Below are 18,268 nucleotides of genomic sequence, written 5' to 3'. Positions count from 1 at the left end.
TACAAGTCTCTTCCAGAATTTGTTTTGGTAACAGAATGAGGTCTGCCATCACCCACTACTTCTGTAATAATAGTGACTTCCATGCTGCACATATTTCAGTTTTTGTTGTACTTCTGCCACTGCTCCATAGTGAGAAGAGCAGATGATTTCTACCTATTGTGTGGCTTTTTCTTCCCTTGGACTTTCTGGTGTGCTCAGTTACAGCTCTGTGTCAGATGTTTTCCAACTAAACAACAATTACATTGCTTTTTTTCTTCAGTTCTGTGGTGGATGTCTTAGTCACTGGCATGCAACCAAGCTGGAATGAAGTCTCAGAGATATATTTCAACTTGCAAGGTGATCATGAAGGTTGGCCTTGTATTTACATAAGGCAGTTTGTATTTTCATATCCTTTGTCTATATGGCTTTACTTGCCTGATGGAAATCAGCTGCCTCTTAATGTGTGTGATTTCACCCAACTATTATTTTCAATTTTGGTATTTTCCAGGCAAAAATTATATTTGGGCATAGAAAGTATATTAGCCTGCTTTTGAGCCACCTATCAGGGACCTTGTTTTAAAAAAAGTGATAAGGGAAGAAAATGAAGCTGAAATCCATTCAGTAGAGATAGTAAGCAGTCTAGATATCCTGGTTAATTTTTGTTTTCATTCTTCAAAATTATTTATCATCTTTCTTTTATGACTTCCTTCTTTTTGTTTTATTTTTCTTTTTAATTTTAAACATATCATGGGTATACAGTGCCTGCTTTAAATGAAGAAGTTAGAAATAGCTTTTAAAATCACCATACCCATATAATCCCCACCAATATTGTTATATCATTGGGCTATGTTGTCTGAGAGAATTTAGACTATTCTTTCAATTATTTCTTTTAAAGCTTATATCTTTTCTCATTAGTTTTCCCAGGATTATGCAATATAATTGAAAGTCATCACCAGATCTTATTTACTTGACAGTTACTCTCAAAACATATATAATGCACAAAAATCCTAGAAACATGGACTACCTTTATAAAAAATCTTTGTGAATTCACTTTAAAGTTTGCCAACTTATGCTATGAAGCTCTGGTCCAAAGCAAAGCAGCTTAGCTGATATATTTATTCTTGCCTCAACTGTTGCGTTTTATGACTAGGTGAAGTGTTTTCAATTTTTGCTTTCTTTCTCTTCCTGTTTGCATAATTGCTTACTTTCTCTGTTTTGTAATTTCATCTCTTTCATCTGTACATAGTTGAGAGAAATAGCTGTAAGAAAAGGGTTATTTCCTATTTTCCCCAACAATCTACTTTTCAATTATTCAGGTTTCCAAAAAGAAGAGCACGAAGTAAGACATATGTACTAATTTTATTCAATGAGTGTGTGGGGTGCCATTTTACAGAAACAAATGTGAGGATAAAAGGCAAACAGGGCAGAGTGCACTGCAGAGTTGACAGTTTTACTGGAAAGTACAGCTGGTTACAAGGGTGAGGAATCTTCTAGGGGAGAAGAAGAGTTTATCTGCATTCTTTCCATTTCCTATCCATTGTTGGTAAAAATTCATTCTACAGGGCATTAACATTTTCACGTGATGTCATCTGGCTCTTCCAAACAGTCATTGCAGAAGTCAGGTTCCCTATGGTTATAACAACCATGGCAGGCTAGCAAACAGGTATGAACGAGCAGCTCTGTTGGCTTGTAGGTCAGGTGTGAAGAGGGTTCTGCACATCTCATCATCAGAGACAATAGGAAAGCTCCAGAGTGGCAAGCTGGCAGTGTGCACAATTAATATTGAGGAAAGGCTGTGTTTTGCTTGGCTTGAGAGGAATGGATGGGGAGAAGCCAACTGAGCTGCAGAATGGTCCCCCATCATTTGTGATGAAGAACTCAGAGTTCTACATGCTTTTATCCATTGAAGACTGAACCAATCTTCCTCTCTATGTGGGGTCTAAGAGTGTCTTCCATTTTTTATTGGAAGAGTGTATTCCATTTTTATTTATCTATTTAAAACACTTTCCTGAGGGTTAGTTTTATATTCTGGATTGGTTCAAAGCATTGTGATACTGCTTCTCACTCCTTTCTAGAGGTGCCTCACATTCAGATTTTCCTGTCTAATCATTTATCTAAATTCTTCAATGGAACTTTCTCTCCTCATGTGTTCATTAACACCTTCTCACTTTGCAGAGTCCAAGCAAAGAGTTTCTGTATAGGGTCAAATAGTATCTTAATCAGTTCTGGCTGCTTTAACAAAATACCATAGACTTATGTGTGAGGGGGTGTCTTATATACAGAAATTACTTCTTAAAGTTCAGGGACTGGAATTCAGGACAGGTTGTCAGCATGGCTGGGTTATGGTAAGGGCCCTCTTCATTGTTGCAGACTGTTGAGGTCTTGTGTTCATGTGGCAGAAAGTGATCGAGCAATATGTGTGGCCTCTTCTTGTAAGATCACCTGATCACCGAAAAATAACATCATAATGAGCACTAGGTTTCAACATATGAATTTTAGGGAGACACAAGGTTTCAGTCTGTAACAAACACACTCAATTTGACCTAATTGATCTTTTCAGTTACCCCCACATCGGAAAGTCTAAAAATGGAAATGGTATACTGCATTTTTACATAGTGCTTACCAAATATATAAAAGGCTTATGATTTGAAACTCAGTAGAATTTCGAAATATATATTTCCAGTTAAAATCACTTCTGCCTTAATTGAAGGACTGACTAGAAAGAGTGCATTATTATTATAGAAAATTTGAAAAAGAATAATAAGGTATTTCCTTATCCTTCTATTACCTTCCTCCCTCCCCTCAACCTAGGGTCAAAGTAAATCTTATGCTTCCTTGTTTTAAGGAAAAAGGAATTTATTTCCAGTTTTACCTGTAGCAGACTGTGGAATTTATTCATATGCTAAGCCATGGTTCTTTTGGACTTTCAAACCACACAATGTATAAATCAAATCATATCTTTTTGAGATGTCTTTTTGTAGATAGTTAGGTTAGCTTGTGCTTTAACTGACTCCCACATGTTGCATGCACAGTTTGGCTTCCTTGGCGTGTTCTGACGATAGGAGGAAAGTTGATAGGAGTGGCGATCACAGACTCACTCAACCTGTCCCTTTCAGAAAATGCTGTTAGACCTTTTCCTTTTACTGAGCAAATCCTCTTATGTCTTTGAAGAAAGAAGGTGGTTCTCCCTGCCTGTTGAGCAAGTTCGATTTAAAACCTTGTGGGGAGAATTTCACAGCATGCAAGCAGAAACAGTTTTATTGCCTCTATTTTCAGAATCTCTTTTCAAATTACAATAATATGCCCAAGAAGAATATGAGAAAAGACAATCTTTGGGGGGCTAAAACAGAGCTTTTATCTTTTAAACCAAAAATATAACTAAAGAAATCACTTGGCTTATAGGAGTTTATTTTCCAATTTTAAATTCTATATTTCAGGAAATTTTACAGTCTTGTGGATGTGAAGAAAGAAATGCTTGTATAAAGAAACTCTTTTGTATAAAAATTGAAACTCTTTATAATCTTTTATTCAGATTGACAATCCTCTCAATTTACCACCTTTGGAAATAGATAAATTTTCATTTCCACAAGAAAGATTTTTAAAAGCTATTGTATTAATGTGCACTTAAATTTCCTTCATTTCAAATGTATTATATAGTACTCATTTTTATTATTCATTATGCTTAAGAAAAGCTTCGTTTAGCTCTTGTGTTTCATAATCCCCTAAGAGGTTTTCATTCATATTCTTAGGGGAAATTAAAGCATTTATATTTGTATCAGCATGATTGAGGATTATTATAACTCAAATAAGGATATGATGCCAAATATTGGTTTACATAGAATAGCTTACTTTTAGTTTCTTACTGTTTCTTACTGTAAAATTAAAATTAAATTAAAATGTTTCTTACTGTAAAATTAAAATTTGTTGCTTCTAATATTTAGCATGAGAGCTGGGCCTAGCAATTGAAGTTAGATCAATCTCTGTAGAACTCAAAAATTGTTATAAAAATTCACAGTGAATTAAGCAACATGGAAGATAACTACTTTTGCATGTTTGGGAATTGATGCATTGATTAATGCATCAACTAATTTCATGCATAATCTACTTCCTAACTGGAATTCTTTGAGGATTCTGGATAATGTTTACATATACACAATTAATGATGAATTTATGCAGGGGAAATCAGGTACTAATGTATTTGGCTATGAGAGCAATTTCTAAGTAGATAGTCACTTCCTTTGTTGGTACATTCTATAGTACTTGATAGGCTTGCAAAACTGTAGCATAAAAATGAAAATCTGTATTTAGAACTCTGCCCAGTTCTCTGCTATTTTACTGCTAACACTTTAATAACTCGCTCTGAAATGATTTCTCTTTCGTGTTTAGGAAGATGAAACAAACTGATTTTCTGTTTAAGTACTTGCCCATTTAAAAAAATGAAAACAGACATATTACAAATGCTAAAAGAAAGCTCACTGATACCTTAGCAAAAATGTAATATTAAATAGTTTTTGGCTTTTTGAAGAAAAAGGAGCACTTAAGATATAATCAAAATAGTATTTTTAAATTAGTCATGAAAAAGTTTTTTTTTTAATGCTTTAATTTTTTTAAGCAATTCTCCCTAAGTTGATTCACTAATAACTAAGATCTATAGGAGATATTTTAAAGTCTGAAATAAGATGAGATAAACATCTCTAGGCAACTAAAATAGTTATCTTAGAGTGTAAGAGAACTGACACTCACCCATAAACAGAAATCCAGGAACTTAATAATTAGAAGGGGGAGACATCATAACTACAAGGCAAATATCTACATCCATCTATCCATATTTTAAAGTGAGATTGGTTACTTTGCTCCTCAGTTGCTTGCCTATTAGAAACCACCACTAAGAGGGCGCTGGCACCACTGGGGGAAAGTGATATGATACAAAGAGAGGGAAAAAGCTGAATAGATGCTATAAAGAGAGGAGTAAAAAGTGTTTCAGGTAGCTGGAGACTGGGTAGTATAAGGATAAACAATCTATGGATGGGCCCAAAAGTTCTATGGGGTTTTCCCATCACATCCTATGGAAAAACAACAATGAACTTTCTGGTAAGCCCAGTAATAGCCCCAGGCACCCCTGAGAACATCACTGAATTATGTTGCAGTAATACTTTGTCCACCTCATGCGAAGAGTTGACTCATTGGAAAAGACTCTGATGCTGGGAGGGATTGGAGACAGGAGGAGAAGGGGATGACAGAGGATGAGATGGCTGGATGGCACCACCCACTCGATGGACATGAGTTTGAGTGAACTCTGGGAGATGGTGATGGACAGGGAGGCCTGGCATGCTGCAATTCATGGGGTCGCAAAGAGTCAGACAGAACTAAGCAACTGAACTGAACTGAACTGAAATGAACAGGAAAGTGAAGGTGTTAGTTGCTCAGTCATGTCCAACTCTGCGACCCCATGGACTGGGGCCCACCAAGCTTCTCTGCTGGAATTCTCCAGGCATGAATTCTGGAGTGGATTGCCATTACCTTCAGAGGATCTTCCCTACCCAGGGATTAAACCTAGGTCTCCTGCATCGCAGGCAAAGTCTTTACCATCTGAGCTAATAGGCAAGTGTATAATAGTAAAAACTTTGTTTTAAACAAAAAAAAAAGTTTATTTATTTTGGTAAATTCACTTTTAAATACAGTATTCTCTGACCGTGCCAACTATTTTTTCCAGTATTAGATAATGCCTTTTAATTTTTTCAGCAAATAAGAAGCTTGATTAGATAGATATCATCACTCAATGAGATCTTATTTCAAATCCTCCAGGTTAGCAAAACTTAAAGTCTGAAAATACTAAGTGCTTAGGCAATATAGTGTAATGCAAACTCATAACATGCTAATTGGAGTCCTGAAAAACAAGAAAAAGCTAGTAAACTGGAATGTGTATGTGCAGAATTATAACCACCCATAGAGAAAGATCATTCATGTATTAATGCATATGGAAAAGAGTGTTCTTAGCAGCACTTCTGTAATTGAAAAGAAAAAAAAGTGGAGGAAAAAAATAGTCATCAAAAATAAGGCTGATTTTTAATAAATTATAGTACAATTACTCAATTGTATACTTTAAAGCACTGAAAATAAGAGCTATATGTAAAAAATATATGTATCTTAAATAATATTGAACAGAAAAATAAGCTTATAGAAGATTAATTGCATTCTGATTTCATTTTTATAAAGTTCACTGCAAGCTGAACTAAATAATATGATGAGGTTAGTGTTGTGGCAAGGTACAGCCACTTCTCCCTTGAACGGTGTGACGTGGCTTTGAACCATATGGGTTCACTTACATGCAGCTTTTTTCAATAGTAAGTAGTACAGTACTACATAATTAGCAAATATAGAGCCACAGTTACAGAGGGTGGTCATACCTAACACCTGGGTTGTTCAAGGGTCAACTATTGTTGAAACATACTCTGTGAGAAGAGACCTAATTTCTGTGTATAGGAAGTTTACTCCAAGTGAAATCTCAGATATGGTTTGCAGGTGAGTTTTTATTTTTATATGAAAACATTGTTTCACTCCACCATCTTCAGTGATGAGAGCTTCTCTGTTCTACAATTAGTTGATAATGTGTGCCTGAGTTCATGTTTGGTTGCTGACTAATATTTGACTCTTTGCAACCCCATAGACTGTAGTTCACCAGGCTCCTCTGTCCATGGGATTTCCCAGGCAAGAATACTGGAGTTGGTTGCCATTTCCTTCCCAATGGGATCTTCCCAACCTAGGGGTCGAACCACATGTCTAACATCTCCTGCATTACCACTGATGCCACCTGGGAAGCCCATAGGGGTGCATGGACCAGTGCAATTAGTAGACACTAAGAGATATTAGAAAGAGAGATTAATATTATTTGTATTTATTTTAAAAATAAAGTTAAAAATTAAAATCTTTTGTGTACATTAACAAGGGTATCTGCCTTTATTCCACAGATGAGATTTTCCTATGCCTAATGTAGCTCCTGATCTGTTGTAAGGAAAAACTGGGTTTCTCATTATACAGAAGAGCAACTTTCACTACAGTGCTTTGTAGTTTCTATCATCTCATCCATGATTTCATTAACCACTAAATTCACCCTCATATTACATGTGATATGAATAATGTAAACATCAGTGATGTACCAAACCTTGACTGAAATGTCAATTCATTTCTACATGTAAACTGTAATAGTTTGCATGTAGAAATGAATTGACATTTCAGTTTACATATAAACTGTAGTAGTACAATATTACATAATTAGCAAATATAGAGCCACAGTTACAGAGGGTGGTCATCCCTAACACCTGTGTTGTTCAAGGGTCAACTATAGTTGAAGCATACTCTGTGAGAAGAGACCTAATTTCTGTGAATAGGAAGTTTACTCCAAGTGAAATCTCAGATACGGTTTGCAGGTGACAGTTTACATGTAAACTGTAATAGTTTACATGTTTACAGAATAGACTATTCTACGTGTAGAATAGTCTCTTTCTTGGGTATATGATGAGGTTAAAATAGTACATGTAACAAGAAATCTGTTTAAATTTTAAATTAACAAGAAGATTCTTTAGCAGTCTACTCCCAGGTGGCTCAGTGGTAAAGAATCTGGTGCCAAGCAGGAGATGTGGGTTTAATGCCTGGGTCGGGAAGATCTTCTGGGAAAGGAAGTGGCAACTTACCCCAGTATTCCCATCTGGGAAATCTCATGGACAGAGGAGACTGGCAGGCTACAGTCCATGGGGTCACAAAGAGTCAGACATGACTTAGTGACTAAAAACAAACAAAATTAATGATGAAACTTGTCTACGTATGTACAGTATTGAGCTAAAGACAACATGAAGCCCTCATGATTAGGGAAATTTTCAAAATCTTAGCACCAAAAATATAAGTAAAAACTATTATTTATTTCAGTTGGAATATCTGAAATTCAGTACAAAAATGTATGTTTTAGAATGTTTTCACTAAACTTGATAAATGTTCAGCAGGTGATTTTGAAGTTTCTACTTAGTAGTAAAAGTTAAAACATCAAATACCATTGTAGAAAGAACAGCATAATATTTACTAGTCACATACCTTGGTCAGGATCTCATGTTGGAAAACTATTCCTTAAATTTAAAAAACAAAGTGTATTTAATGTATTTGAGAACACTGTATTGAGTTTAGAAGTTTTGCTATATGGTAGGTATAAAATAGATTTCGAAAACCAGTCTCAGATTGCTTGACACAGACTTCCTAGTAATGAAACTTATAATTTCTGGTACATTAGCATTCTATGAAAAAACAGTAAGTTATTTAAAATACAGGTTTTCTTTCATAACAAAATATTTTAAGGTAAAAAATTGCAAATGTCATTATCAGTGTTAGAACTAGTTTATCTGAGATTTTAAAAATAATTTAATGTAGGTTTCCAGCTATAACTACATACCTATAATGCATTCCTTACATCATTCAGAGAAACAGTTCAGAAACAAAGACGTGGAAACCCAAAGTGAACAAAATACTATGGGGTATCATCAGTATGGTTATTTTTATAAAAACAGGACCTTTACTAGCAAAATCCCTGAATATTAAGTAATGACATGGGTATGGCTTTTATATTTCTATATTAAAAAGGTTACCTGGATATTAGGGTAAAGAACAAAAATAAATAACAGAGTTAGACATAAATTGAACATTTTATTTTCTCCAAGCCAGCAGTTTTATATTACTTGACACTTTCTGTGATATAGTTGTCAGTCATGTGCTATCTACCAGATTGTTCTAAACTTAAAACAATTTGTCCCTTAAAATTGTATCTGTCTAACATAACTTCTGAAGAGGAAATACATTTATGTATTTCAAAATGTGAGAATAAAAAGTACTATATAGTGAATAGTCTACTCTCTCTGGCAGTCTCTTAGATATTCTTGCAGACTTTATGCCTTTCTCTTTTCACACAGAATTTAGCATATTATACAAGCTATTCAAAACTTAAATTTCTTTTAAAAAACACTAATCTTGGAGGTCTTTCCATATCTATACATATAATAAGTCATCATTCTTATTTTTAAAACAACAGCTTGTGATTCTTTATATGGATTTCACACAGTCAATTTACAACCCCCCAACTGGTGAATATTTGTAGTAGGCTGTGTCATTGTTCACACCAGTATCCATTTCCTGACTTCTGAGATCACATTTGTCTATTCCTTTCCAGCCACATGTCTTGTTTTGACCAGTGAAATATGAGTGACAGTGATGTATCACTTACAGTAAAAACTTTAAGGGACAGTGAATATTCTTTGTCGTATTCTGCCTCCTTCCCCTTCTCTCTCAATCAGACAAGAGAACCAGTACAATTCCTTTTCAACCTGGAAAAAGGTACTCCTTCCGTGTGAGTATAATTAGGACCTGTGCTAAACGCTATGTGTGAATGAGAAACACAATTGCTAAAATGCACAAAGCATATATTTTTTCATTTGTTGCCATAGCATTACTAGATGATCATAATTGATATGAAAAACGATACCAGAGTTTGTGCACTACCATAACATAGACCTGTGTGTCGTTGTCATCCTGGTTAGGAAATAAATGGCAAGGATTTTTTTAAGTTGGAAGGATAGAGGTCTACATTAAGTTTTGGAGAAACAGTGATAAAATGGTAGTCTGCAGTAACTTGACAAGTCACTAACAACCTTCATAGTTTGGCGAAAAGGTTGGGAAACAGCCTATGAGTAGTGTGGGTTGTCTGTTAACTAGAAGAAGAAGAAAAAAGCCCAGAGCAGAAACTGCCAGTTTGAAAGGGAAAATGGAAAGGAAGATAGTCCTGAAAGTTAGGACTTGTGGTTTGTAAGTGGAAATTGTGTCTTGATTTCTAACAATAAAAGGCAAAATTAAGAGAAAAAGCCTGTGAAATCAGCCTTGTAGCAAAGATCATATAAAACCTATGGACCATAAAACAAGAGCTGGGAACAGATTAAGTGGCTAGCAGTAGATTCAGCGTGTTAGAAAGACAGTTTATTTTAAAAAAAGAAAGAAAGAAAAGATAGAAAAGAAAAAGACTAAGTGTACTTTTCTTTAAAACTCTGATAGCTCAAGGTAGGCACAGTTACATATACATAGAGCGGGATGTCTTAGGAAGAGTTGTGAGTTTGGCTATTTGTATTTACATAGTGGTAGTTGAAATCAAATCAAATAAGAGGTCAACAAATTATTTCAGAGAGTTATCCTATCAAGACAAATGCTAACCTGAACTGAAGTAGACTATTGTGTTTCTAACACTCTGTGGGCAGAAAATAGGCTGAGAAAGCTTTTCACCACTTAAAAAGTTGTCACATATCTTCTTCAGTTGTAGCCTAGGAAGATAATGGAAAAAGAATTGCCTCCCAGAGGGGGAACTTAGGGATCATGGATAACTGTGGCATGGGGACTGCTCTTAGGAAGACAAATCAAAGGCTTATTCCCCAGTTTCAGGACAAATGCTCTTTTCTGTATATGACCAGCGTGAATTGGCCTTGCTAAATATGAGTAATTGTTGTATGTTTCTCGCTATTTCTCCATCTAAATGGAGGTGTTCATAGCAGAGTTGTTGTCCTTATTTCACTAGTGTGTTTCTGGTAGAGAGTGTCCATCTGCACGTGGTAAATTGGAATGACTGAGACCTAGGGCTTCAATAGCAAAGAAGTAAATTGATGATGTGTTCTGGTAGTTGCCATTGGAGGGAGAGCAGTGAGTATCTGAGAAAGGAAACCAAAGGTTTGTCATCTGAAAAGAAGACTGGTCAGTCTAGTTATAGTTCATCAATATTTAACTTCCTACCATGGAAGAGAATTGTAATCAAATTCCTTCTCTCATTGGCCAAAATTGGCCAAATGCCTTGCTTCCCACCCCCCACCAAAAAAAAAAAAAAAAAAAAAAAAAACCTAGAACTTATGTGGTCAGAATTTTTATAGCATGGGGTATATTTTGTCATTTTCTTTTCCATCACTGCAGCCCTCACCATTTCCAGACAGTTCCTGTTCCATAAGTAGATGGATAAATTATTTAAGCAGAATCCACGTAAAACTTTACTGCTTTAAACTATTAAAATCCTCGTGTTGTCTGTTACTTCAGCCTAATGTAGCCTACTCTGATATATAAGCTTTCTCCAGTTTTTTGCTCTAACAAATAAAACTACAATGACTTAACATACCTCATTCCGAAAATGTGTCAAGGGACCTGAAGTTTAAATTCTCAAAAGTGGAATTATCACTTTTTGTTTACTAGGTGTTTATGAGATGCTTATTTATTAACGCTTGACAGGAAAGTTTTGGTAGTACGTTTAAGATGGTGAATCTGGAAAGCAAACATTTTGAAAATGAGCAAAAATATTAATGTTTGTGAAAAAAACTCATACCTTGGAGAAAGCATTGTGCAAACTGTTGTTTAAAACAGTTCTATGTGATTCTGAAGCATATATAAATATGTATTATAAAAAATTTTATCTTCTATAAAGTTATAGATTCATAGAAATAGAATTTTCCAGCAAAGATTAAAATCTTCCATACAAAGAGTTTCAGTTTCAGTGGGTTTTGTACCTAATTAAAATATCTGTAACATCTGATTGTTTGCAAAGAACTATGTAAGAAAAGTATATATGCATTCACTAAGGAAATTAAGGTACTAAAGGGGGAAAATCATATGATAACATTTCTACATGTGTAAATAATATTTGATTAAGTTCAGCACTCTGTAGTAGAAGAAACTCAACTAGGAGTATAGGTAATTTCCTTTACCTAATAGATGGTATCTAAGAAAATATTTGGTAGACATTATTATTAATGAAATACTGAAAACTTTCTGCTTGAAATTAGGAATAAGAGGATGATGTGAGCTTATGACATTTCTATTAAACATTGTATTAAAGATCTTAACAGTGTTGTAAGTCATGAAAAGGAATGAGAGACAGATTTGCCATTATTAAGATGACAGGACTGTGATTAGAGAAAACCCAAAGAATGAACAAATAACTTAATTAAATTTAGCATGGTCACTGACTATAAGATCAGTATATAAAATCAACTGCCCACCTATATCAGCAATACACAACTAGAAATGACATTTCTAAAAGTTATCAGCTAAGTGGGGAAAATATTACCACTTTATAATAGATAAAAGCCAGGAAATTTCTAGGAATAAATCTAATAAAATGTATACGATATCTCCACATCATAATTTTTCAACAGCAGCATTACAGAACTGCAAGTGCTACCAGTCTATATAAAAAGAAGTGGCATACCATCAAGAAGAAAAATTAAAGTAGGCCTAAATATAGGGATTTATGATGTTTACTGATTACAGTGTTCAGTACTATAAAGATGTCAGTCCTATATAAATTGATATGTAGCTTTACAGTCATCTCAATAAAATGTCTACCTATTTTGCCTTTTTGGAAATTAACTAGTTGGTTTTAAAATTTATATGAAATGCAAAGGAGAATCATTTAGGTAACAGAAGATGAATTTGGTCTGTGCTGTAATTCTCACACTCCCAAGGAAGTGCTTTTCCTCCTCTGACAAAATGAGGGAAAATCCAATTTTCTTTGTCATCACAATTTGTTAAATTTTACCTCCCCTTCTCTGTTGACAGTCTCTGCAGTCCCCTTACTGTAATGCTAGGAAATCTTTCTTTTCTTGGCCTGGGGACTTTTAATTGCTTCAAAATGTAGTGTAGAAGGCATGGGTAGCTGAATTAAAGCTTGCTTAATGTTTTCTCACATCATTAAAGCCTGTATGAATTAAATAAAGACCTCCTTTGATCCAGTAGACAAAAGAACCTTCTTAGAGTTATACCTTTAACAAAATAACCTTTAATAGAACTAATATCAATACATCTCAGTAAGACCAACTAATTGATATCTCTGCTTCCAAGAATCCAAATGGCAACAAACAAAATTTACAAAGTCTGGACTTTAATCTTCTATTCATATATGACTCTTTCTTACTCTCAGTATGCCTTTCCCAATAATTTTCGATCTCATCAAACTCCTGGTCTCAAGATAAATTTCTGCAAAGCTTTCTCAGCCTTCTCATTCTGAATCAGGTGCTTCTCCTCTGTGTAATCTAGGGATGCTGCTTATTTCTCTCTCATGGATCATTGTAGTGTAAATGTTGTGTTACAGAAATTTCAAATGCAATACATTTGTATTCAGTTCAGCTAAGCTTCCGAATAAAACAGACCCCAGTGTCTCAAAACCAATACAATGTCTCAAAAACAACAGCGGTTTACAGATCACTCAAGTTAACAGTTTAAGGAAAGTGTGTCTAGTTCTTAGGTATCTCATCCATGAACTGAGGCATCATCTACTTTTTCTAGGACAGGACAGTCACTTGCATTCAGTGGCAGGAGGCAATAAAACAAGAAATATGTACAGAGGAATTTCTTGTCTAGGTATGGAAGTGCTACACATCACTCTGGCTATATTCCCTTGTGCAGAACTCAGTTAAGTGGTTCATTTAACTACGGTGTATCTGGGAAATATAGATTGGCTATGTGGCTAGCCAGGTGGTTTATGTTCAGTTCAGTTAATCAGTCGTTCCGACTCTCTGTGACCCCATGGACTGCAGCACTCCAGGCTTCAAGATCTGTCAAGAATAGAGAAGAATGCTTTTTTTTTTCTTTAATTGCAGAATAATTTCTTTACAATGTTGTGCTGGTTTCAGCCACATAACAAAGCAAATGAGTCATTATATATATAATCCCCTCATTCTTGAGTCCCATCCCACCCCTCCAGGATGTCACAAAACACTAGGCTGGGCTCCCTGTATTATATTATAGCAGCTTCCCACTAGTTATCTATTTTACACATGATAGACTATATACACACAGTACTTTCTCAGCTTGTCCTATCCTTGCTTTCCCCCACTGTGTCCACATGTCTTGAGAGAAGAATGCTTCTATTTGAGACTACTTTGGAAATGTCTTTGGGTTACAGCAAAGTGTTCAGTTCAGCTGGTCACTCAGTCATGTCCAACTCTTTGCAAACCCATGGACTTCACAATGCTAGGCTTCCCTGTACATCACGGACTCCCAGAGCTTGCTCAAACTCATGTCCATTGAGTCAATGATGCCATCCAACCATCTCATCCTCTGTAGTCCCCATCTCCTCCTACCTACAATCTTTCCCAAAATCAGGGTCTTTTCCATTGAGTCAATTCTTTACATCAGATAGCCAAAGTATTGGAGTTTCAGCTTCAGCATCAGTCCTTCCAATGAATATTCAGGACTGATTTCCTTTAGGATGGACTGGTTGGATCTCAATGCAGTCCAAGGGACTCTCAAGTCTTCTCCAACACCACAGGATCAAAAGCATCAATTCTTCTGAGTTCAGCTTTCTTTATAGTCCAAATTTCACATTCATACATGACTAATGGAAAAAACCGTAGCTTTGACTAGATGGACCTTTGTTGGCAAAGTAATGTCTCTGCTTTTGAATATGCTGTCTAGGTTGGTCACAGCTTTTCTTTCAAGGAACAAGCGTCTTTTAATTCCATGGCTGCAGTTACTATCTGCAGTGATTTGGAGTCCCCCAAAATAAATTCTCTCACTGTTTCTATTGCTTCCCAATCTATTTGCCATGATCTTAGTTTTGTGAAGGCTGAGTTTTAAGCCAACTTTTTCATTCTCCTCTTTCACTTTCATCAAAAGGCTCTTTAGTTCTTCTTTGTTTTCTGCCATAAGGTGGTGTCATCTGCATATCTGAGGTTATTGATATTTCTCCTGGAAATCTTGATTCCAGCTTGATGTATTCTGCATATAAGTTAAATAAACAGGGTGACAATATACAGCCTTGACAGACTCCTTTCCCAATTTGGAACCAGGCTGTTGTTCCATGTACAGTTCTAACTGTTACTTCTTGACCTGCATACAGCTTTCTCAGGGGGTAGGTCGGGTGGTCTGATAGTCCCATCTCTTTAAGAATTTTCCAGTTTGTTGTGATCCACACAAAAGCTTTGGCATAGTCAGTAAAACAGAAAGCAGATGTTTTTCTGGAACTCTCTTGCTTTTTCGATGATCCCATGGACATTGGCAATTTGATCTCTGGTTCTTCTGCCTTTTCTAAAACCAGCTTGTGCATCTGGAAGTTCACAATTCACGTACTGTTGAAGCCTGGCTTGGAAAATTTTGAGCATTACTTTGCTAGCATGTGAGATGAGAGCAATTGTGTGGTAGTTTGAGCATTCTTTGGCATTGCCTTTCTTTGGGATTGGAGTGAAAACTGACCATTTCAAGTCTTGTGGCTACTGCTGAGTTTTCCAAATTGGCTGGCATCACCTCCATTAGCTTTGTTTGTAGTGATGCTTCCTAAGACCCACTTGATTTCGCATTCCAGGATATCTGGCTCTAGATGAGTGATCACACCATCGTGGATATCTGGTTCATGAAAATCTTGTTTGTATAGTTCTTCTGTGTATTCTTGCCATCTCTTCTTATTTTCTGCTTCTGTTAGGTCCATACCATTTCTGTCCTTTATTGTTTCCATCTTTGTTTGAAATGTTCCCTTGGTATTTCTAATTTTCTTGAATAGATCTCTAGTTTTCCCATTCTACTGTTTTCCTCTATTTCTTTGCATTGATTACGGAGGATGGCTTTCTTATTTCTCCTTGCTATTCTTTGGAACTCTGCATTCAAATGAGTATATCTTTCCTTTTCTCCTTTGCCTTTAGCTTCTCTTCTTTTCTCAGCTATTTGTAAGGCCTCCTTAGACAACCATTTTGCCTTTTGTCATTTATTTTTCTTGGGGATGGTCTTGATCATTGCCTCCTGTACAATGTCACGAACCTGCATTCATAGTTCTTCAGGCACTCTATCAGATCTAATCCCTTGAATCTATTTGTCACTTCCATTGTATAATCTAGTCATAAGGGATTTGATTTAGGTCATACCTGAATGGTCTAGTGGTTTTCCCTACTTTCTTCAACTTCAGTCTGAATTTGTCAATAAGGAGTTCATGATGTGAGCCACAGTCAGCTCCTGGTCTTGTTTTTTTCTGACTGTATAGAGTTTCTCCATCTTTGGCTTCAGAAAATATAGTCAGTGTGATTTCAGTATTGACTGTCTGATGATATCCATGTGTAGAGTCTTCTCTTGTGTTGTTGGATGAGGGTGTTTTTATGCCCAGTGTGCTCTCTTGGCAAAACTCTGTTAGCCTTTGCCCTGCTTCATTTTGTACTCCAAGGCCAAAATTACCTGTTACTCCAGGTATCTCTTGACTTCCTACTTTTACACTCCAGTCCCCTATAATGAAAAGGACCTCTTTTTTGGGTGTTAGTTCCAGAAGGTCTTGTAGGTCGTCACAGAACCATTCAACTTTAGCTTCTTCAGTATTATGGGTTGGGGCATAGACTTGGATAACTGTTTACTGAATGGTTTGCCTTGGGAAAAAGCAGATCATTCTGTCATTTTTGAGACTGCAACCAAGTATTGAGTTTTGGGCTCTCTTGTTTACTATGAGGGCTAGTCCATTTCTTCTTAGGGATTCTTGCCCACAGTAGTAGGTATAATGGTCATGTGAGTTAAATTCACCCATTCTAGTCTATTTTATTTCACTGGTTCCTAAAATGTTGATGTTCACTCTTGCCATCTTCTGTTTGATCACGTGCAATCTACCTTGATTCATGGACCTAACATTCCAGGTTCCTATGCAATATTGTTCTTTGTAGCATTGCACACTGCTTCCATCACCAGTCACATCCACAACTGGACATTTGCTTTGGCTCCATCTCTTCCTTCTTTCTGAAGTTATTTCTCCACTCTTCTCCAGTAGCATTTTGGGCACTTACTGACCTGGGGAGTTCATCTTTCATGTCCTATCTTTTTGCCTTTTCATACTGTTCATGGGATTCTCATGGCAAGAATACTGAAATGGTTTGCCCTTCCCTTCTCCAGTGGACCACATTTTGTCAGAGCTCTCCACCATGACCCATCCGTCTTGGGTAGCCCTACATGGCATGGCTTATAGTTTCATTGAATTAGATAAGGCTGTGGTCCATGTGATCAGATTGGTTAGTTTTCTGTGATTGTGGTTTTCATTCCATCTGCCCTCTGATTGAGAAGGATAAGAGGCTTATGGAAACTTCCTGATGGGAGAGACTGACTGAGAGGGAAACTGAGTCTTGTTCTGACGGGTGACCATGCTCAGGAAATCTTTAATCCAATCTTCTGTTGATGGGCAGGGCTGTGTTTCCTCCCTGTTGTTTAACCTGGAGGCCTCACTCAGTGCTCCCAACCCTGCAGCAGGCCACCACTGACCCATACCTCTGCTAGAGACTCCTGGACACTCATGAGCAAGTCTGGGTCAGTCTCTTGTGGGGTCACTGCTCCTTTCTCCTGGGTCCTGGTGTACACAAAATTTTGTTTGTGTCCTCCAAGAGTCTGTTTCCCCAGTCCTGTGTAGGTTCTGGTGGCTCTACAGTGGGGTTAATGGTGATCTCCTCCAAGAGGCTTATGCCATACCCAGGCATATAATAGCCTCTAATATAAAGTTCAAGCAAATTCATTGTTTCTTGATGACAGTGAATAATCCAAAATGTGCTTAATTATATTTCATTATAGACCTAATGGGTGTCATTATATTTCATTTCATTCATTCTCTGAATCTGTAACATGTAGAATCTTCATTTTACTCATTTGATTATGGAGTCAAAGGAAGATCATTCAGCTCTTTGAGGGTACTAGCTCAGCAATATGCAAATGGACCTTTCTCCACTCAACTGCATTGTTTTTAAATCATTGCCCTCGTCTAGATAACAGTATCTTTTACATAATTGATTTTGAAAGTCACACTTACCACCACCACATTATGCTTCTTTATTAAAACACTTTCTAAAATCTAAGCAATGAGTTTTCAAAATTTATAAATATGCTATTGATATTCTCTTAATTTAGTCTCCAATATGAGTCTTTTTTTAGAGGCTCCCATTTCCTAGGGGTTGAAAATGAAATCCCAATATGGTGTTCAATGCCTTTCATAATCAGGATTGCTATCTCCAACAGCCTTCCCTCTTCTCTTTACCCCTCTCCTCTGTACTTCAGACACAGGATACTGTTCCCTGCCCTTGAATAAAACAGGCAATTTTCAGTGTCATTCTTTCCTTCCTCTGCCAAAAAATAGCCTTTTCCCTTACCCCTTCTCTGCCTTCTTGATATAGCTGTTCTTAAAGGTATAACTCAAATGTTATACATTTTGCAAGGCTTCCCTTTCTTAATACCAATAATCTCAATCAATCACCATTTCCTTTTTGCTCCCACAGGAAATGTT

Source organism: Bubalus bubalis, chromosome 8 (assembly GCF_019923935.1).
Source record: "Bubalus bubalis isolate 160015118507 breed Murrah chromosome 8, NDDB_SH_1, whole genome shotgun sequence".
NCBI lineage: Eukaryota > Metazoa > Chordata > Mammalia > Artiodactyla > Bovidae > Bubalus > Bubalus bubalis.
The sequence above is the reverse complement of the archived record's forward strand: the minus strand, read 5'-3'. Positions refer to the sequence as shown.